General features: G+C 37.6%; 2 pseudogenes; one reads left to right on the top strand and one right to left on the bottom strand.

Annotated features, from left to right (window-relative positions):
- Positions 1 to 14,377: 14,377 nt before the first annotated feature.
- LOC120181743 lies at positions 14,378 to 14,905 on the top strand (annotated as a pseudogene).
- Positions 14,906 to 17,531: 2,626 nt separating this feature from the next.
- Positions 17,532 to 23,091, bottom strand: LOC120181786 (annotated as a pseudogene).
- Between the last annotated feature and the right edge of the window lie 526 nt (positions 23,092 to 23,617).

Below are 23,617 nucleotides of genomic sequence, written 5' to 3'. Positions count from 1 at the left end.
TACCGAGAAATCATGGAAAACTATGTCAGTGGTGATTTTGGGAAGGTTCATCTAGCTGATGATGAAACCTTGAAGATCGTCGGAAGAGGAGACATCCGATTAAAGCTGCCAAACCAGACCACTTGGACACTGAAAGGTGTGAGACATAGTCCTGGCCTAAAGAGAAATTTGATTTCCGTAGGACAGCTTGATGGAGAAGGTTATAGTATAACTTTTTCAGGCTGTGAATGGAAGATTACAAAAGGAGCACTCGTCATTGCTCGTGGTAAGAAGACTGGTACTCTCTATGTAACCTTAAACTTAGAGAATATCATTGCAGTAGCAGATGCTGATGGAAAATCAAACCTATGGCACCAACGGCTTGGCCATATGAGCGAGAAAGGGATGAAGACACTTTTGTCAAAAGGGAAGCTGTCGGATCTAAAGAATGTAGATGTCGGACTATGCGAGGATTGCATCTTTGGCAAACAAAAGAAAGACATTTTTGCAAAGATTGGTAAGACACCCAAGGCTGAAAAGTTAGAGTTGGTTCATACTGATGTATAGGGAACATCTCCAGTTCCATCTCTTGCAGACTCATTATATCATGTCACTTTCATCGATGATTCTACAAGGAAGGTGTGAGTTTATTTTCTGAAGAAAAAATCAGAAGTCTTTGATACCTTCAGAAAATGGAAGGCCGTGGTGAAAAATGACACTGGTCTGAAAGTCAAACGGTTGAGGTCTGATAATGGAGGAGAGTACAGAAATCGTAGATTCAGAGAATTTTGCGCAAACAATGGGATCAAGATGGAGACAACAGTTCCCATGACACCACAACAGAATGGCGTAGCAGAGCGCATGAACAGAACTCTGAATGAACGTGCCAGAAGCATGAGGATACATGCTGGATTGCCCAAATTTCTATGGGCTGAAGCTATCAACATTGCAACTTACCTGATCAACCGTGGGCCCTCAATTCCTTTGGATGGCATAATACCAGAGGAAGTTTGGAGCAAGAAATAAATAAACCTTTCACATTTAAGAGTGTTTGGTTGTATTTCTTATGTATACATAGACTCTGCTGAAAGAAGTAAACTTGATGCTAAGTCCAACAAATGTGCCTTTGTTGGTTATGGCGATGATGAATTCGGTTACCGGTTTTGGGACTACGAAAATCGAAAGATCATCAGAAGCAGAGAAATCATTTTCAATGAGAATGTGATGTACAAAGACAGGTCAACTGTAGAATCAAGTAGCTCCAATACTGAAGCTGAAACAAAGGAATTTGCTGAGTTCGAGGAGATTTCTAGAAATGATGTTCAGATCAATCTTGAAGCAGTTCAAGAAGAACCAGGCACGCCAGAACTGAGACGCTCCTCTAGAATTCCTAAACCAACCCAACAGTATTCTCATTCTTTGCACTACTTATTGCTGACTGACAATGGTGAATCAGAGTGCTATGATGAAGCAATGCAAGTGGAGGATTCAGTCAAGTAGGAGTCTTCAATGAAAGATGAGATGAACTCGCTTATGTCAAATCAGACGTGGGAATTAGCTGAATTACCACCAGGCAAGAAAGCGCTCCACAACAAGTGGATTTACAGGATCAAGGAAGAGCACGATGAGAGCAAACGCTACAAAGCGAGATTGGTTGTCAAAGGTTTTCAACAAAAAGAAGGTATTGACTACAATGAAATTTTCTCTCCAGTCGTGAAGCTGTCTATAATCAGACTGGTATTGAAAATTGTAGCTGCAGAGAATTTACATCTTGAGATGTTAGATGTAAAGACAACTTTCCTTCGTGGTGATTTAGAGAAAGAAATCTATATGAGGCAGCCAGAAGGCTTCATAGAGGCAGACAAGAAAAACCTGGTATGCAGGTTGAAGAAGAGCTTGTATGGTTTAAAACAAGCTCCTAGACAGTGGTATAAGAAGTTTGATAGCTTCATGGGTAGCAGTGGTTTTACCATATGCCAAGCAGATCATTGTTGCTACATCAAGAGGTTCGATAATAGTTTCATTATTTTATTGTTATACGTTGATGACATGTTCGTTGCAGGCTCAAACATGCAAGATATTATACACTTGAAGCAAAAATTGTCGAAGCAGTTTGCAATGAAGGATCTAGACGCTGCAAAGCAGATTCTTGGGATGAGGATCAAGAGAGACACAAAGTCGGGGACTTTGATGTTATCACAGGTTGAGTACATCAACAAAGTACTCTCCAGGTTCAACATGCAAGCCTTTAGGTGTTCATTTTAGACTCTCCAAAGAACAATCAGCAAAGACAGAGGAAGAACGTGCACACATGGTGAAGGTGTTGTATGCCTCAGCAATTGGAAGTCTAATGTATGCCATGGTTTGTACCATACCAGATATTGCTTAAGCAGCGGGAGCTGTTAGCATGTACATGAATAATCTGGGCAAGGTACACTGGGAAGCAGTCAAATGGATCCTCAGATATCTGCGGGGTACTACAAACAAAGCACTTTGTTTCAAAGGTGGAGATACGATATTGACATGCTATGTAGATGCTGACTTAGTCGGAAATATTGACATCAGAAGGAGCACTACAGGGTATGTATATACTCTAGGAGGAACTGCAGTGAGTTGGGTTTCTCAACTACAGAAGATAGTTGCTCTCTCTACAACTGAAGCAGAATATGTCGCTGTTACGGAAGTTAGCAAGGAGATGGTTTGGCTCCAAAGTTTCTTGGACGAGTTAGGCAAGAAACAAGAAAACAATGTCTTGTATTGCGACAGACAAAGTGCTATCCATCTAGCAAATAATCCGTCTTTTCATTGCAGGACGAAGCACATACAATTGAGATATCATTTTATCCGATCTCTTCTGGAAGATGGGATTTTAAAACTTGAAAAGATTAATGGAGCTTAAAATCCGGCAGATATGTTGACAAAGACGGTGACTACGGACAAACTGAAGTTGTGTTCAGCTTCAGTTGGCATGCTAGAATAACAAGACCAGAAATACTACTGCATTGATCGAGGTGTGAAGACAGAAAATCAGTCTTCAAGTGGGAGATTGTTAAAAGTTAGTTTCAAAGTTTGGCAACCAACATTGAAAAATGTTTTTCAAAGTTTGGTAGATGTTTGTTGAAAATATGAATGAGTAAATTCACTTTAGTCATTGCACTTTAGAGTATTTTCAAAGATTAGTCCCTAAGTTTCAACTATAAATACTCTAGCTCATTTAGCTTCAAAATCATCCCAAATCCCAAATCATTTCTCTCCCAATACTAGAGAGTTTCTTGTGAGTAGTGAACACCTGTAAATTTTCTCTCTTAGTAAAAGATCTGCAGCAGTTCGGAGACGTAAACACAATTGGCTGAACTCCGTTATCAATTTTCGGATATTATTTTTCCGCTTATTTCGCATTCTTACTAATCTGGTTATAGGAAAATTACTTGTTTATTCGTTTATTTCCCAACAGAGAATTCCAAAGTTGCAGTAACTTCTCTATGTTAATTAAATCAAATACTCTGACTTGAATGCTTAATCATAGCATCGCCAGACCATCTATCTTACGTCCAAAGTTTAGCAAGAAAAAGTTAAATATATGTTAGATAGTGAAAGTACTTGGATGGAAACACGAACGAACATATCCAACTCATATCCGGACATAGATATGGGGATATGATCCTCCATGCACTCTCCAAATACATAGAAATCTTAGGGAAAATGAACATATCCCATGTCCGAAACTCACAAATGAGTCCGAGTAGCATGGGTTTATATTCACCGAGTACAAGTTACCCACTTAGCTGTTGGTCTGGCATCTGCATCCTTCTGCAGGTGAGCATCGATAAATGAACAGAACTCCGGTGAAAATTTGTATTTCGGCGGTGACGGTGATGGATCATCCAAGATCTTGCACGAAATATCAGACATTCTAATGTCGGAATAAACAAAGACATAACGTGTAAAGTTTCAAGCAACATTCAGTGTCGAAAGATCTGTATTCAAGGAACTTGTATATCACCTGCAACATGAGATTAACAGGTCCTTCATGAGACGCCCACCGTTATGTCTTTTCTCCTTGTTAATTCACTTTTGCAATCCAAGCTCATTAATGTTATACACTCCATGTGATCTACTTAACAAGTTGACAGTCCCACCATCCGACAACAGCTTCAAACAATACAGAAAAAAGAAACATTCTGGTAAGAATCACAAGGATAATAACAAGCTTGATAATCACATACTACTCATCAATGGCGAAGTTTACCATGTAAGAATCATAAGGATCAAGCGTTAATCCTGCCGAGAAGCCCTTCTCGGCATCAAGCAATGGCGCTAACTTCTTCCTCAACTCCTCTATTCCCGACATTACAACTCACTATGTCAGTAAATTCGACAAAGATGCATTTCTCCTCACACTGTCCAAATGCAGAACCAATCTAATTATCTCATAAACGTGTAATAACATGTCTTAACTCTTAAAATATATATATATATATAACACAATTGAACATGTTTTACTGGAAATTCACGAGGAATTAAAAAGTAACAAACCTTGATTAACTAATCTAGCAAAACTAAAGTATAATTATTCTGTAATTATCATCTCGCGGCCCATCAAGTGAAACAGTTATCCAATTCAAATTCCCATGAAATCAGGAAAGAAAACCAGTAAACTTTCTTCCAAACTGTTGGTCTTGAATAAAAAAAAAGGGAAGGAATTATAGCAAATCTGGAAATTTCAATAAGAAAGGATACAAAATTCAAATCCTAAAACTTTAAAGTCAGAAAAAGTAGAAAACCTTCACCAGATTGTTACTTCTTGTAGTTTCTAAATTCCCAACTCGATGCAGAATCGAGTTCACTTCGATGCAGTTCTTTTATCTTTTGACTAATTACGAACAACGCGCATGAAAATTAGAGTGGTAAATTAAACAGTTTCTTATTTAATTTTATTTTCTCTCTATTTTATTTAAAATATTTTTTTATTTTTTTATTTTACTACTTAAATTAAATAAATTAAATCATATTGTCACGCCCCCAGAACTTCGACGCCTCACACCGTCGGAATATCAGAGTCAAGGTCTGACGGGTCGTGCGGCCTTAGACGCTTTAGACGCTCCTCGGTCTTCTCGGCGACTAAGTAAGCCTTACCCAAGCTAAGTGAGTGTGCAAACTCACAAAGGTTGGAACCAAGCCCTCAAGGCTTCGGATTGCGGAAGCTTTAGAATGCCGACAAGGTCGGACTATCGTGTGGAAGTGCTAACACGAAGGTGGCTACTCCTGGCCACCAAGCTAGGCAACAAGAACAAAGACTAAAGAACTCAGAAAGATAGAGCAAATGCCTCAGAGCTTTATTACTCTCTCAAAGAGAAGAATGGAATTGGGTGATTACAAATGAGGAGGAGAGCTCTCTATTTATAGTTGAGCTCCCTCTCAATCAATGGCCTAGATCGTTTTACATCAACGGCTATGATTTGCCCAATTAATGACAAATCCCCTAAATCAAGGAATTACAACCAAATCCTTCCTAATTACATCCATTAGTAGGATTCTTTCCTTGGATAGGTGTTCACACTGGATATGGTAAGATTTTCCCACAGTATCTTCCTGATTTTGTTGCCTCTTGCCATATTTACCGAGCTTCTGTGATCATCTTCAGATATGATGCCACTTTCCTTTTCTGCACGGCCAATGTGAACGGGCTCCATAAAATTCTCCAAGCGATGGGCCAAGTCTGGTGGCTTTGGCAAGCCCGATAACTATCTTGAGATTCCCTTTCGGACTCTTGCACCAATGTCTTAGCAAGCCCGATCCTCTGTCTTGAACCTCTTTGTCGGACACTTGCACCAGTGTCTCGGACCCAAGTTCCTAGCCCGTGACACTCTCCCCCACTGAACTTAGCGACGCCCTCGTCGCTGCACTCAACGATCCTGGGCAACACCACTTTGGATACTTTTCCTTGCCTTGGCTTGTTGCGGTCCTCCCATACGAACTGCTTGCCTTGGCTTCTGCCGCATGTAACTTCACGATCCCTCGCGCCATACTTCACATCAACTTGGTTGCCTTTCCGCCTTCGCTTGCTCATGTCCCCCCATAAGGACTCAGCCTCCCATAATGGCTGTGCTCGCTTCGGCTCTTGCCGCCAAGTGATGAAACGGGCTAACACGCCCACAAGTGCATCTCTTCCGTAGGAACTCTTTCCTACAAGTCTTGATTTGCCTTGGTTTGGACCTCCCTGTCCCTTGCGGCAAAGTCTTGGATCCCATCCAAACTTTGTTCCTTCCGCGCGTTAAGAGTTAGGTCTTGCCCGACCTACACTCACTTAAAGTTGCAAATCAAGCTCACAAGAACACAAGAATAGTGTTGAGATGTACCTTCCCCTCTGATTTAGTTGGCATTTGCTCAAATTTTTGCGTCAGCCCTTCTTACTCAATGAAGTCTGACACTCCCCGCATTGAACCCTTGTCATTGGAGTTCTTTGCGCTATCCTGCATCGGCACTTTCTCGCGGCAAAGTCCGATGCCCCTCCTTGCTTCATCCCTTCTAACACGAAGGTTGGAGCTCGCTTCCCACCTTTGAAATGGGTGGTGTCTCCACGGTTGCCTTGTCCCTCAACGTCTTGGCCTCCTTCGACTCTTGTCTACGAGTCTTTGAAGGATTGTTCCTCTCTTGAACATCCTCGGTAAGCCCTTGTCTCGACTCCTTGGACATGGACAACTTGGTCTGCCCTTGGCCTCTACTTGCTTTGGCAGAAATGAACCGTATTGAGCCAAGTCGCAACGCCCCCTCGATCCTTGGTTCGTCCTCTTCTTTGGACAACTCGATCCTGGGCTCATCCGTTACCTTGGATGACTCGACTCCCCTCGGGTAATATTGCAACACTGTTGGCACCTCAAGTTTGCGCCCCTTCGGTTGCTCGACTCTTACCCTCGGCTTAGCATCTTCGGCACTTGAACTTGTGCCATGATTGAGCACATTGCCTCCAGACTCACCGTCTGGTTCATCATTGAGTGGATCTTCTCTACCACTCGAGGAACAACATTCCTCATCCTTCGACTTGCCTTCATTGCGGGATCGTTTGCCGCTACCTTCGGCTCTCGGCTTTGGTTGGAAGTCTTGTTCTTCTTGACTCCAAACTCTTTGATGGACTCCGCGGTTGTCAAGGCTTCAGATAGCTCATTGACTTCCCTTCGCTCCAACGCCCTCTTTGCCCACGGCTTCAATCCGAACATGAAGTGAAGAATCCCTCTTCTTCAGTCAAACTTGGGACCTTGAGCATGAGTCTTCTGAATCGGCTCACATACTCCTTCAGTGTCCCCTTATGCCTGAGGCGCCTCAGCTTGGACCACGCCTCCATCCTGGCATGCTGTGAGCGAACCTGCTCACTTTGTACCCTCGGCTTGACAACTTTATCATTCGCTATCGCACCGGGTCCTTTCCTGTGCTCGACTGCTTTGACACCCGCAGTCTCGGCACGTCTCGATCCTGGCTTGACTACTTGAGAACTTGTAGTCGCACCATGCTTGCCCCTTGATTCGGCTACTTTGGAACATGTAGCCTCGTCAAGTCTTGCCCCTGACTTGATTGCTTGATCATTCGCAATCGCATCTGGCTTTCTTCTCGGCTTGACCGCCTCATCATCGACAGCCTTGCCTCGTCTTGATCCTTGCTTGGCCGCATTGATCCCATCAATCGGACCAAGTCTTTCCCTTGACTTGGCAGCTTGAACTCTTCTGCCTCCGCCAATGCTTGCTACTCCTCCTTCTCCCATCCTCTCCATGATGGTTGTAAGGCGACGTTTCTCGGGACATCCTCTAATCAAGTGAGGACCATCACAAAAGTAGCACTTGAGCTTTTCCTTGCTCGCCTTCTTCTTTTCCCCGGACTTGGCCTTGCTATTCTTACCCGATGGCTTTCCTTGGCCGCGAACAGTCGATGGCTCAACTTGGCCACTCGAAGAGCTTTCTATACCATCTCCCCGCTGCACCATTTCCCGGTCTCCCCCATTGTTGCCACTATCCCTGGGCATGGGCCTGGACGACACATCGCTCTTTGGCTTGACATCTGCAAGCTCAGTCGGCGTTCCGGCTACAGCTATGGCTTCCGAAAATCTCTGGGCATCACCTTGCTCTCCCCCGAGCATCGCCCCTGGTCTAAGTCCTTCCAAGAAGGTCTTGAGCGCACCCCATTCACTCATTGCTCCCTTGCATATGAGTAGCTCCCTCTTGAGCTCATCCACCTCGCTTCTCAAAGCCGCTACCTCGGCTTCTTGGGCATTTCTCCCTCGAACCATCTCCAACTCGTCAAGAACTCGTTGCGTCTCGACCTTGAATCTGCCCTCCATGGACTCTAATCGATCAAGGCGGGATTCCACAACACCTTGGGTCTGCTTGGCCTCATCCTCGGCTTGTTCAAGTCTACCGACCCTTTGTTCCCACGAAGTTGAGATATGCTCTAGATTAATGAGCTTCTCGGTATGGTCAGCAATAACTTCCATCCAATAAACCCACTTCTCGTCGATCGTCAGTTCTTCTTGTTCCTCGTGAAGACTCTCCTCGTCTTCATGAGAGAACGTGTCTCGCTCAGACATGCCTTCGGCGTCACCCTTGAGCCTCTCTACCTCGAGAACCGGCTCCTCTTGGTGTGTTATCGTTGCCTCGAGCATTCCTTGCGAACTCATCACGGCATCCTCATGCTTGGACACCGACGATGCTCTCGAGCCCAACGGACTCTCTTCCCGTTTCCCACCATGGCACTCCTTGCCTTTGCGTGCGGAAACTCCTCTTTTCTTGTGCCCCATTCAATTATCAAAGTAAATTGATTGAAAGTAAGTGAAACAAACTTACCCGACTCGCACCTTCCACCAAACACGGTTGAAACGATCGCTGCTTGCCCACAACGACTCGCTCTGATACCACTTGTCACGCCCCCAGAACTTCGACGCCTCACACCGTCGGAATATCAGAGTCAAGGTCTGACGGGTCGTGCGGCCTTAGACGCTTTAGACGCTCCTCGGTCTTCTCGGCGACTAAGTAAGCCTTACCCAAGCTAAGTGAGTGTGCAAACTCACAAAGGTTGGAACCAAGCCCTCAAGGCTTCGGATTGCGGAAGCTTTAGAATGCCGACAAGGTCGGACTATCGTGTGGAAGTGCTAACACGAAGGTGGCTACTCCTGGCCACCAAGCTAGGCAACAAGAACAAAGACTAAAGAACTCAGAAAGATAGAGCAAATGCCTCAGAGCTTTATTACTCTCTCAAAGAGAAGAATGGAATTGGGTGATTACAAATGAGGAGGAGAGCTCTCTATTTATAGTTGAGCTCCCTCTCAATCAATGGCCTAGATCGTTTTACATCAACGGCTATGATTTGCCCAATTAATGACAAATCCCCTAAATCAAGGAATTACAACCAAATCCTTCCTAATTACATCCATTAGTAGGATTCTTTCCTTGGATAGGTGTTCACACTGGATATGGTAAGATTTTCCCACAGTATCTTCCTGATTTTGTTGCCTCTTGCCATATTTACCGAGCTTCTGTGATCATCTTCAGATATGATGCCACTTTCCTTTTCTGCACGGCCAATGTGAACGGGCTCCATAAAATTCTCCAAGCGATGGGCCAAGTCTGGTGGCTTTGGCAAGCCCGATAACTATCTTGAGATTCCCTTTCGGACTCTTGCACCAATGTCTTAGCAAGCCCGATCCTCTGTCTTGAACCTCTTTGTCGGACACTTGCACCAGTGTCTCGGACCCAAGTTCCTAGCCCGTGACAATATCAACATAGTGTTAAAGAGTTAACGACAGAATGAATACAATAATTTAATTTATAAAATTCAGTAAGTAAAATAAAAAAAAGTATAACGAGTAAAACAGTAAAAAAAAGTAAATTTCAGTGAATAACAGTATAATTTACCTAAATTTTAATAATAATTGTATCAAGATCTCGATTATTGTGTTGAATCTACGGCCCATCTATCTTAGATTTCTAGAGCCAGTTCAAGCCCACCATTCGCAAGGCTCAAAATAGGCAAAATTAACCCAATAAGTCAAGCAAGTAAAAAAAATAGTCCATTAAACTAATTTGAATATGATGAGTTTGTCCCAATAACATTTTTTTTTATTTAAACTTGTGATGTCTACATGATGAGTTATAATATAATATAATTTTTATTAGATTTTATCATATTGTGGTGACAAGTTCTAATAAAAATATATATTTTATTGAATCTCGTCAAGTTAACGTTAGGGGTGAGCAAAATTCAACTAGACTCGAATTTTTTTTTTTTTCAATTTTGAGTTTTTCGAGTCAACTCGAATTATCAATTCGATTTTCGATTTCGATTCGGTTGAAAACTTGAAAATTCGAGTTACTCGAAAAACCGAAAATTTGATTAAGTATTTTGACAGTTTTACAATTTAGTCATTGATTTCATTTTTTCTTCAATTTCTCCTTCATTTTAAGTCCATTTTTACCAAATTTTAACCGCATGCTCCTAAACAATCATAGAATACATGTGTACTTTCAATTCATCATTTTGATAATAATTTTATATTTTTCAATTTAGTCCCTCAACTTTTCATATCTTCCTTATATTTTCAATTCATCCTTTATCTTAAATCTGTGTTTTACCAAATTTGAACCACATGCTCCTAAATCATCATAGAATACATGTGTACTTTCAATTCCTCGTTTTCATAATAAATTTTCTATTTTTATTTCAGTCCCTCAACTTTTCATATATTCCTTATTTCTTCAATTTATCATTTATTTTAAGTCTTTTTTTACCAAATTTGAACCGTATGCTCCTAAACTATCATAAAATACATGTGTACTTTCAATTCCTCTTTTTGATAATAAAATTTCTATTTTTCAATTTAATCCCTCTACTTTTCATATCTTCTTTATTTCTTCAATTCATCTTTTATTTTAAGTCCCCTTTTTACCAAATTTGAACCACATGCTCATATGCCATAGTAAAATACCTATGTAACTTCTATTCTTACTTTTTTTTACTAAAAATGGACTCTCTTTTTTATTTAGTCCCTTAACTTTGCATTTTACTAGATTTGGTCTTTTAACTATAATTGTTTATAAATTCTTTCTTCTCATCAATTCTTTAACTTCTTTATACTCTCATCAATATTTTACTCAAAATTCTTTCTTTAAAATACAATATTATGAATATATTTTATAATTTTAGATTGTATTTGATATATTAAATAACATTATAATGTGAAAAGAATATATATATATATATATATATATATATGGTTAGGTAAAGTCAAAAAATTGGAATAAATCCTTGTCATAATACTATAAATAACTATAATAAAATTAGTATAGAAACTCAAATAACTCGACTTGACTCGAAAAAATTCCAACTTAAGTTCGAGTTGTGAAATATGACTCTCCAACTCGAATAACTCAAGATTTTTTACTCAACTCGACTCGATCGAATGTTCACCCCTAGTCGACGTGACAAATTTCAAGTGATTGTAATAAATTCTATAGATCCCAAATTAATTTTGGAAATAACATAATGAGCTAATTTTTTAATCCGCCTAACCTATTGGGCAAATTTTACCCTCAAAATACCTAAATCATAAATCTCAACTATTTTTACATCAATATTTTTATAGTAAAATTCTATCACACTTTCTAAAATAAATGGTTTTATAAAATTAATATATTTCATTTTAAAATAATTTAAACTAAGAAAACATATATTCTTAATGATGATTATTTATTAATATAAATAAAATAAAAGTATTACAATAATTTCATAAGTGCATAATTTTTCTTTTACTTTATACTTGATTCTTAATTGAGTTGGTGTTACTTAGTTAAGTGAAATCAAATTGAAACATTTTAATGATTAAAAAATATTTTATGTAAATATTATATTTAGAAAATAAATGAATAATTATAAGTGAAATGATAAAAGTTATCTATGCAAATTTTTTTGATTTTGCTTTTAAATCTCAATTAATTATTTTTACTTAATTTATTTAATAAATAATAAAATTATGAAAGATAAAAATATTTTATAATAACATTTGTTATCATTTAGAGTAAGTGTTAATTTTCAATGAGTTGGTAATCGTTTTTTATGATTTTTGTTGTAATTACATAAAAATATTTAAAATTAATCATATCACATTTTTGTTTCAAAATAAAATGTTATGTTCGTACTTGAATCGGATTTGCTCGATCGATTTATTTTATTATTTAAATAAAAAATATTGTTTATAACTAAACTATATACGCTGCAAAAGGAGAAGATTGGCATCGACACATGCATTACAAGGAATAAAAAAGGTAGGTAAAGTAGAGAATAGAGATATCCAATGTATCATAATCATAGTCATAATCTAATTTAGATAATCATCAGTTTTATATATTCTTCTTTAATCATTGGCCCCATTATCTTCATCTTTTAATTAAATATAAAAAAAATCTTGTAATACCCGATATTATTTGGACCGTCACAATTAATAATACATGAAAAACATATGTTTTTACACATGTTGAACAGTCGATTTCAAGACACAAGTTCATGATTCTTCTCTTTACTTATATTATAATTTGGAATCTTTATTAACTTGAGTGGATTCTAGACTCTAAATTATGACGCCCCCTCCTCATATATTCTCCTCCTCCCAAAACAATCCATAGATTTAGAACCAAATTTAGGCATCCTAGACGCAATAGGTTGTTATGTGTATATATAATTGAATTTAGGGTTAAATTGATTTTGTTATTGAGTTTTAGAAAATTCATTTTTAGTATTGAAATTTGATTTTGATTTAATTTTAATACTGGATCGTTAAATAGTTAATGACGTAATGATTTAATCATCTTCTGCTTTTTGAATTTTAATTTGTGTTACTCTGATTGCCTCTCTTAGTCATCCGCCATTTATCACCAAAATGTTCATAATTCACTTCTCTTTCTTCACCTCAAATTGATTTTTACAAAATTCACTCAAAATCGAGGAAAATCTATTTGAAGGTTTAACGCTCTAATACTCTGATCTCATTTGATGGTTGTCCAATGAGACTTGTTTTGAGACATGTTGTTCGTCAATGATTCTCATTGTTCAAATTTTTGAACAAACATTCCAAAACCCTCAAATCTAAGAAAACACCCCTAAACTACAAAAATGATATTTTTTTTGTTAAATTTCATGAGCTTTAAATATGTTTTAAAAAATAAATAAACTAAGAGAGTGACGATGAGATGAGTTCATCAATGTCTAGAATGGTGAGTGAAAAAATCTTAGTTCAATGAAAAAAATATAAAATAAAATAAAAAACCTTCCTTTGTTTGATTTCATGAGTTTAATCAATGCTATATATATATATAATTTTTTTCGTTAGAAATATTAGATATAACTTAATATAAAAACACGAAACAACTTACTTCAGTGGTGAAAAGAATTTTTATTTTTCTTAGAGGTTAGGAGTTCGAATACCCGTTACTATATCAGGACGATTGTGTGTGTGTTCATTCATCTATAGTTAGATTTCAGTACCCAGTATCTTGAAACAGTGGTTTATTTTGGTGCAACTATAATTATTATAATTATAAGAACAGTGTCAAAGTGATCCTTGTGTAGCCCAAGCCCCGTTATTACCCCTTCTTCTTTTGCTTTTTTTTTTTAACATTATTTATCACTCAAACTTGCTCTTTGCCTATGCTTCTTTATCCTCCACCTTTCCTTACCTTTTCTCATTTTGTTCATTTGCAGGCCTCTCTTTCTTGCAACTAGGGTTTTTATGGATTCATAGTGACAAACAAATCAAAAGGACTGGATATCCTGAAACAACATATTCATAAACCAGGTAACTTAAGTTACAAACACCCTATTTAACTAAGGCTTTTATATTCAGATTCTTCTTGTGGGTTTTTCACCCTTTTTGGCTCATTTGAAGATGATCATGTATGCTTATCGTGCTTATTAAAAGGTCCGATCAAGTTGTTTCCCACAAGGAATCTTAAACCAAGTTTATATGTTAGTGTTTGTGTGTATGTTTTACATGAAAAAGAAAAACATCTACCGTGATTGAAACTTAGATCTTTGGGATGATAGGGTTGGTTTCTTTTTATGCAACATGTTTGATCAAATCCAAGGAAGAATCGTAGAATCTGTGCATGTTGATGTAATGATTCGTGTCCCCCCCCCCCTCCTGTTGGGGATATGGTTTTAAGATGAAAATGTTTCTGACAGTATTGGTACTTAAATTCAAGAAAAGCTGCTTGGCAGGTGAGAAAATTTGCACAGGATCATCCAGAAAGTGTTTTCCTTTAAGCAATTTTCTTGTTCTTAACCTACTTGTAAAAATGAGTGGACGAGATGAACTTACAATGGACATAATCTGATAAAATTAAGATTGAAAAACAGTCAAATTATAACGCTTTTGATCCATGCAAATGATTCTTATTATCTGCAGAAAAAAGAGAGAGAGAGAAATGGCTTCTTCAAGCTCTTCAAACTTCCCATGCGCAGCCTGCAAGTTCTTGAGGAGAAAATGCATGGCGGATTGCACTTTTGCACCATATTTCCCACCGGAAGAACCCCAGAAATTCTTCAACGTCCACAAAATTTTCGGCGCAAGCAACGTTAGGAAGCTGATCAACGAAGTAGCACCGCATCAAAGACAAGACGCGGTGAACTCGCTCGCGTACGAGGCCAAGGCGAGGTTAAAAGATCCGGTTTACGGCTGCGTCGGAGCCATCTCGGTTCTCCAGAGACGGTGATGAGGCTGCAAAGGGAGTTGGATGCCCTTCGTGCCGATTTAATCCGATACGCCGCCGCCTGCGGCGAGATGCCACCGACAACAGTGGGGAGGGCTTGGTTTGATGATAATGCTGGTAATTTTTACTGTCCTGATTCTCTGTGGAATGAGCCTTATGGAGAAAATGGTGGAAGCATGTGATATTGTTGAATGAAACAGTATGTTGTGCAATTAAATAAGCATATATATATATATATATATATATATATTGGTGGGAACTGGGAAGTCCCCGTTTGGATTGGATTTAGGGTTTTCTAACTATGGAGTTTGATAAAAGTTACATGTGTGAGTGTGATGATGGTAGATATATCCTGTTATTTTCATGACATTCTGCCATTAAACCTTGATCAAACTTTGTGAAAACTATATATATAACTTGATATTCTTCGTGTTTTAAGATACATGTTTCGTGATTATCCCTTTCAATAATATTGTTGTGACTAAAGCTAGAATATGGTGTGTCTCGACGTCTCGTGTTTTCAAATCGCATAGCTCTTTTCCCTTTCTATAAAAAGGGTAAACTATATTATTGGTCATCAATCTATTAATTCTCTCCTGTTTCGATTATATATTTCTCTGCAAATTTTGATCACGAACATTGTGTTTTTTCTTTTATAACTAATGTTAAATTTTGTTAAGTTTTAATGAAGATGTAAGGGTATACATGATATGGTTTCAACAAATAAGATTATGTTCATATTCGTGTTTATTTGTTTCTGATGCAACTCGTTTAATGTTTGTGAATATGTCTGTTTAACGTTTGTCAACATGTTGGTTTGCTCTTGTTTACCTTTTTATTTGTAAGATAAAGAAAAATGGTGAAAGTATACCACTACTCTTTAAGCTCTTTAGACTCCACAGTTTGAATTCTAAAGTTCAACATATATTCAATTGAGTCTCTACATTTACCAACATTCAAGGGCGGATCCAAGCCTAGGTCTACCTAGGCCATGTCCCCCATGGGTAAATTACTTATTGAATCACTTATTAATTATTTACTTTTTATTTTGGTCATATAATTATTATTTATTTTGAATCACACTTAATTTCTGTTTTGGTCACTCATCTTTAAAAATTTAATAGTGATGTTGATGTGTCATCATAAATAATGCCACATCATGATTGAAAAATAATTAAAAAAATGTCATGTTAACATCGTTCAATTTTTTAATGATAAGTGATCAAATAGACCCAAAATGTAAGATTAGCTATGATTTTGAGAAAAAAAATAATAGTTGAGTGACCAAAACATAAATTTAGTAATAGATGGGTGACCAAAACATAAATTTAGTAATAGACAGGTGACCAAATAGTTAGTTTACCCTAATAAAATTATATTAAAAAATTATATTGATCCATCTAATATTTTCTAGATTTAATCCAATTATTTATATAATTGTTATTATATTTTAAAATTTAAAAAAAATACTAGCATATAAATTATTTTAGATAAAATTTTGTTTTTTATATTGGCCTGGTCTATAAAAAAATTTCTGAGTTTGCCACTGCCAACATTTAAAATATAAGAAATAAAAGGAAAACAAGAGTCGGATAAACTAACTTATAAAAGAGTTAATAACGAACTTATAAATGAATTTGTTCATAAACAAAAGTGAATTGAGCACACATTAGCTTGTGTTCATTCGATTATTAAATGAACATAAAAATTTTGTTCATACTCGATTATTTAGCTTAATAAATGAACATTATACGAGTGATTCAAAAACAATTCTTCAAACACTCCGTACATTCACTCCCCTAGGGAGATGGTGATATCACTCGATATAATAATAATTTTACTCCTAAAACTTCTACATTCTATCATTTTTTTTAGTTCTTATTCAAAAAAATTAATAAAATTAACTCTTAATATTTAAAATTCATATCAATCTAATATTCACTTTGATTTTAAATAATGTAATAACTTTAATACTCCAACAAAATATCGACATGTGTCGGGACAACCTTTAATTCTTCCCCTTACTAGAAAAATAGCCAGCAGGCCATCAGTTAGTCTACCTGTCTTGGGCTACTAACACTTCTAAATCTGCCGAATTAGTTGATCGATTAGCCCAAAGAGATTGGGGGCTATCTCTGAGCTTCCTCGCGAAGCAAAACCTTGGGCCTTCGAAACCATGGTCTCTTATTGTGTCGTATAATGAATGATCTTATTCGAAGCTCGTATATGCTCATCGTGTAGAATAGGTAAAACTCACGAAACTGAATCCTTGATGGAAGGAACGCTTAAATCCCATACCCTCCCTGAGCTGATAATATGCAAGAAATCGGATATCGATAAAGCAGTCATTATACAAAGAGTGATGATATGGTTAAGTTAATGGGAATTCCAGATTTTCGATATTGAAAGCTACAATTTTCTTGAGAGAACATATAAAGAGTGGTAATATGGAGAAGTGAATGGGGCTTCAGGATAGAATTGTGGAACATGGGTCTGCGCCTAATAGCTTGACATGCAAGTATGTGATTTATGGTGTATTGAAAGCTAAGGGATTGGATAATCATAAGCAGTTTGGTTTTCAACTGCAATAATGGAGTGTTGCTAATAACTTTGGATGTATTGATCTCATTTCATCTTGTAACTTTACCTTTCAAGAAAGCTTCGTTGAACCCGAAAATTAATTCCATGGTTCGCGTAGGTTTACTTTGAGGTCCTGAGTCCAAAAAATTAATCTCAAAAGACAACACAATTTGCCACTCAAGTGAACTGTTACTTTGAGGTGGCAATAACTTCAAACCAAATGAATGTTTTACCTCATTGTACCCTATCTTACAGATTCCTTGCTTTTAGGTGAGACTTTCGCACTAGATGTTAGAGATGGGCTATTCTCTGAACCTTCAGCCAAATCCGTATGCTCGGCAAAACTCTTTACATCGGAATTCTCAGATTCCCTGCTGTAAGAAGCAACTTCCTGGGAGAAGCTGCATGCGAAGTTTTCTTCTGTTTGGTCTTCGTCAGCTTCTAAAGGCTCCTTTGGTGTGGAAGATGAGATTTCTTTGCTGCAAGGATCATTGCTCGAATTGTTGGATCAGCCATGAAAACTGCAAATTGTTGCCTTGCCAGCATTTACCATTTACAAATGCCCTTTCTGCTGAGAGGCGTGTGCTGTAAGTTATACGAGCTGAGCAATTCTTCAATGTCTCGGATACGATACCATCATCATCATTTTCCATATCTTCCATCTCCACAGAGATAAGATCACCATATTGTGAGAAGTGCTCCTTCAAAACATCAACCTAATAATTGACAAAACAGATTTCAGTTACCTTTCATTGACCACAAAGGACATACAAGCCAATCGTGTTTTATGCTATTAAGTGAAAACCTCATCATTACAAATAACTAGACACCTAAGTAGTTATGTTGTTACCAGACTTCACGTTTCCTGAAGCATTCATGTCTAACACTTATATCTGACACGTATCCAAAAATGGTATAGGAATATGATACGCCTAGGATTCTCCAAAGCCCAAAAATAAGTGAAAATCTTAGGGAGAAGGAATATATTCATATTACACACGTACTCGTGTTTACACCTAAGTTCAATCAACAGAGCTCAGAAGGCCTATTCTTTGGCCAATATACTTATTGCATCTTTCCACTTTCAAGATGTAGTAGAAGATGAATAGTGAGAAAACCCATAATCGCAAAACATGGAGCTAGTACAATTTCTCAAACGAAGAGAAGGAGAGAGCAACTCACATGTGCAAAATCAGATGGCAATGGTGAAATAACTCTGGAGGCAGTAGGCCTGTTATCCAATTTGTATTTACTCGTCGGAAATGGATGTGCTACTGGTGCTGACAGACGAGACTGCAGCTTTGATTTAGGACTGGGGGAGAGAACATTCTCCGTTGACATGCCCTTGTCTGTCATGCCTGTAGAACACGGTGTTGCAGCTGAAGCACCAGGTTCAGAGGATCTCGGAGTTGAAGCTTTGGCAGGATCAACCGCAATGCCCACACTTTTGCCTCTTGGCAGCTTGGTCAGTATCGTCTTTGACCCCACCAGACTGCAAAAAGGTTGAAAAAGAGAAATTTTTAAACCTGCATTAATATGGGATACCATCACATTCATATTTTAAAAAACCTACCTGTTTCATCATTCTTTCTCAACTTGTGTCAGCATGTGTACGCAGTCAAACTATTGGAAAATTAAAGGCATGCATGCTTGACAACGCACAATAGTGAAGTTTTTCCCATCACTTAGCTACAGCATTCTAATCAATTTCAAAACTACTATGAGAACACGCAACTTCTGAACCTGATTTCTATACATAACAATCTTAAGACATAAAGTTACTCGGATATATAGGAATATAGTATATGAAAGTAAACTAAGTTCCCAGTACTTGTTTCTCAAGTTTGTCCAACTGGCGCCGAAAGTCATTCCGCTTTAGCTCAAGCATTTCCTACTTGCGTAGTTCCTCTTTCATCTGCTCCAAAGTCTCTAATTTTTTCCATGGTGGAGTTGGGACCATGGGACCATTCATGCTATGAGGCTTCGAGGAATTCAGAGAAGGCACATCAACACCATGGATAACATTCCTCTTCTGAAGAACGGGTGTAAGGTTATCTTTTCCTCTGTTAGCAGCTGGCTGAGCCGGAATAACAGAAGCTGTTAGACCACATGGAGTTACCGATGCACCACTTCCACTGTTTATGCCACCATGAGGAGTGTTATATCGATTAGTAGACCACAGCTTAATAAATCAGTTTCCCATTACAGCATCAGGTCCCTTCAGACCAGCTTCTGTCTTCTCCCTTCTGGAAAACTGTACAATGGCACGTTCACTATTTAACGGAATATGAATGTCAATAATTGTTCCAAACTTAAGAAAATGAGAAAGAAGAGCCTCTCTTTTGTTGCTTTTCTGGGGAATCCCATTGATGAACAGTGTACACTGTGCTTTTGTAGTTGATTTTCTGCTCTTATGCAAACAATCAGTCTGTGACTTCATTGATGAATCCATAACTTTGGAGCCATCATCCACAACGCCGATCTGCTTAACCTGACTGGAAGTACCTTGAGAGCTAGGATATGCCTGTTCTTCCTTGGTTTCATTCTCAAGACAGTCCAAGGATGTGAGACAAATTTTATCTTTAGTATTTATTCTAGTTCTTGATCTACCAGTTCTACTCATTACAGCATCATATAAACTGCCACGATGATAATCAGAGATATCCTCATTTAGCAAGGATTCTGTTCCATCAATCTCAGGTGAATGTAGTCCTGAGAGTGCAGCCGATGCTTCCAGACCATTGTGATACTTGCATCACAAGGCTCATATCAAAGGAAGAAGTAATAACTCGTCCAAACATTGAAAAAGAAGATCAGAATAGAAGTAGACTTGCGACGACTTTTTGAATGAGATCCTGATCTTATTTTGGTCAATGTCTTCTGGAGATATGACCATCTATCTCTTATCTTTCCAATGGTTCTTGAATCGCATCAATCCGATATTGGAAACTCAAGATATGATCATTTTACTGAAGACGGTGCATACAAAAATCTTATACGGGATTAATACATAATTTTGTAAACATTACGAATTTTCAATATTTACATTGATTATTTGTAATATAATTTAATATAGGACGAAGAATTATCTTTTAAGATCAGATTTATTATTTTATTAAGAATTAAGGTTAGGTTAAAACAATATTTTTAGTTATTATTATTTTATTAGGAATTAGAGTTAAGACAAATTTAGTTTATTATTATTTTATTCTTTAATTATTTAGTACCTTTAGAACTCAGCCCCTATATAAAGGAGGCTTCATTCAACTTTGTAAATAAGATTTCTTTGATTAATAATACAACGAGAGTTCGTTTTTGCTAGTATTGATTGCCTTGTGCCTTTGAAGCTTTTTCTCCTTGAGTTCTTTCAAGTTCTTGTGAGGGAGATTAATTTTCACACTCCAATTTACCTTTTCATTGCGACTAGGAGGGCTCGATAGGACACTTAACCATCTATTTTCCACAAATCCATCCTCACCATCATTATCTTTATCATTCACCTTCATAAGAGAGATCTTTTGATTTCTTTGTTATCATACTTTATTTTTAATTTATTTATATTTTGTTTATCTTGTTCTAATCTTATTTCTTACCTTGTTTCCAACACCTAAAAGAAACCCTAAAAACTCTACTTGCTGCCGCCACCTTCCCCTATTCAATCCCCATTGTTTTTCATCGAGTCTAGAGCTTTCTAAGTTTGATTCATCAACAAGAGCAACGTTCATTAACCCACCATCGCTTCCCTATCACATTGTTATTCCACAAGGGTTGATCAGGATCATACAAGTCAGCACCACTTATATTGGTAGAACCAGTACCATTCATACCTAAAGCATCCTCAGTTGTTACAGGCTTGCAATTTTTGTTATGTAGACCCTTTCTGTTCATCAAATTTGTTGGAGAAACTCCTGCAGGTAGTGCTCCACGTCCACCAGGTGTTGGCAATAATTTTACAGTTGGAACTGCAACAGGAATGTTAAACTGTGACAGACTCTGCAAATCAGAAAAGAAGCCACTATTAAGTAGAACACATGGTGAATGCTAGCTGTCTCAAGATAATAAAAATGAATCAAAGCCAAAGAAGGAACTTCCCTACCAATGCAATTTGGATTCCAGATTAGTGTATGCATTATGAACGAGATAATAAGTTGTATGACACTATAAATTGGAAAAGAAATCACTCCACCAGTCCATACAGAATGTTGAGCAAATATCAATATTCAATAATTTAAGAACAAGTATAATTGCAGAGATCTCGATAATTGTAGTACTCTTAGTCAATGCTTAAAGCATAGAATTGATCAATAAGCATGAAGTTTCTTGATTTGCACTAAGTAACCCTGCTGTACTATTCTGGAGGCTTCCCTTCAAGAAGATACTTTAAGATCAACAACATGGGGGCTAAGTTAGCAGAAAGAGCAGAAGCAGGTAATCTATTTGGTATGCATGTTATTTTTGTTGGTTAAGAAATGTTTGAAATGTAAATAGAAGATCAGGAAAAGTATAAGGAAAGAAAGGATGGCAGCAAATTCAGTTGCTGGGTGTTAAGGAAAAAATATTAGAAAGTAACATGACAATAATTTGCAGAATTAGAGTAGTTAGACTTAAACATAACAGCAAAGCACAAGGTTAAAGCCCTGCCTCTGGTGGGACTGCAGCATTTAATGAAGGTATATTGCCAACAAGAGCAATTAAAAGGGTTCAAAAAGGAAACATAACAATCAAAAACATTTTGAGACAGTATTCATCCTATACCTTTTGTTGGTAACCAGAGATGATAAATTGTATGAACATGCCAACCTCCCAGGTTGGTCCTTGTGTAATTAAATTGCCAAAGTTATTTATAGAAATTTTGTAAAGCCTACCTGTATAAGCAATCACATGTCTTACAATGAAGACAGACATTAACAAAATCCATACCTGAACATCTTCAACAATGATACGATTGACATCATGCTCCATTGGGCACATATCTCCTCTTAGACAAAACCCACGCTCCTCGAAGTTTTTACAACGTGGGAGAGGAATGCCCCTTTTCAACGAAGAATTTGTAGGTGGCCCGAGAACCCTTTGTAAACCAAGAGGATGGAGTGCATCTAGGCTAACATTTGGCATTCCCGGCATAAGCCCAAAGACACTCCATGATGGGCTTTGTGCACTTGAAACATTTGACAATCCCCTTCCTGTGAAGAAACTCGGAGCAACAGATCCTGGGTGAACCATTTCAAAAGCCATATCAACCAAGTTGAACCTTGAGTCATGTTAATTCCAGGAAGAGTTATCCCTTCCTCTTCCCCTACCAGGACCAAAATCTCCACTGAATGTTTGGTTTGACCTAATTCTCTCGTTCTGATCCAAATTTCCTCGGGGAATTGATGCAAATCTAGGGTGTCTTCTATCAAACTTAGGTGTAAAGTTATTTTCTGGAGGCAAACCATTACAATTTTTCCAGGCTTCACCTGCTTGAGATTCATTTTCTCTGAAAGGATGCCCATTTTCAAAAGGTTTCTTGTGCTTTCTGTATGGTCCTGTAAATAGTGGATCTATAGAATCTCTCTCTAATGATTGAGGGTGCCTATCCCGCTTGCGATGCTTATGGTTGCGATCATCCTCATCACTGACCTCTTTCTCCTCTGGATCACTAAAGCAATCAGGAGAACTACCACCAAGTGTAGGTGAAGGAACTTTCAGTTCCATTGGATCAATAAACCTGTGTTCTTTTACAGCATGCAAAGCTCTAAATGCTAACCAGATGCAGCAGTCAAACAACTTGAGAAGCAATTTGAAGAAAAACCTTCGAACGGAAAAAGAGTTAAGTAGGTAATAACAACATAAAACGGCAGTTTGTTGGCCTAAACTCTAAAGGAAAAAAAAAAACAGTATTGAAGAAAACAATTTAAGCAAAATGCAAATTAGATTCACAGATGTTAAGGACTTTTACATGAATGGATCAAAAGCATCACAAGCAACCGAATATAATCTATTAAAACCATTAGAAAATTAGAACTGCAGTGTCCATAGCAAGAGATTATGCAGTGACGCTTAAGAGCTCCTGCATGTAACCACTAACCAAGCATGCATTGCACCAAAAAATGGTTCAACAAGCAGAAATCTAGGAGTTACATAAGTGAAATTCATAAACAAGTAAACTCCAACACCATTTGAAGATTGATGTGGTCTTCATGCTCCTTAAAACCATATCAAAACTGAAGTTAAAGAAAATGGTTACAGTTCATCAATAACTTCTATTTCACTCAAAAAATTTCAAAGTTATTAAACTAGCAAACAGAATTAACCATACCGAAACCTCAACA

This window comes from Hibiscus syriacus, unplaced genomic scaffold, assembly GCF_006381635.1.
Source record: "Hibiscus syriacus cultivar Baekdansim isolate YM2019G1 unplaced genomic scaffold, ASM638163v2 tig00112530_pilon, whole genome shotgun sequence".
NCBI lineage: Eukaryota > Viridiplantae > Streptophyta > Magnoliopsida > Malvales > Malvaceae > Hibiscus > Hibiscus syriacus.
The sequence above is the reverse complement of the archived record's forward strand: the minus strand, read 5'-3'. Positions and strand labels throughout refer to the sequence as shown.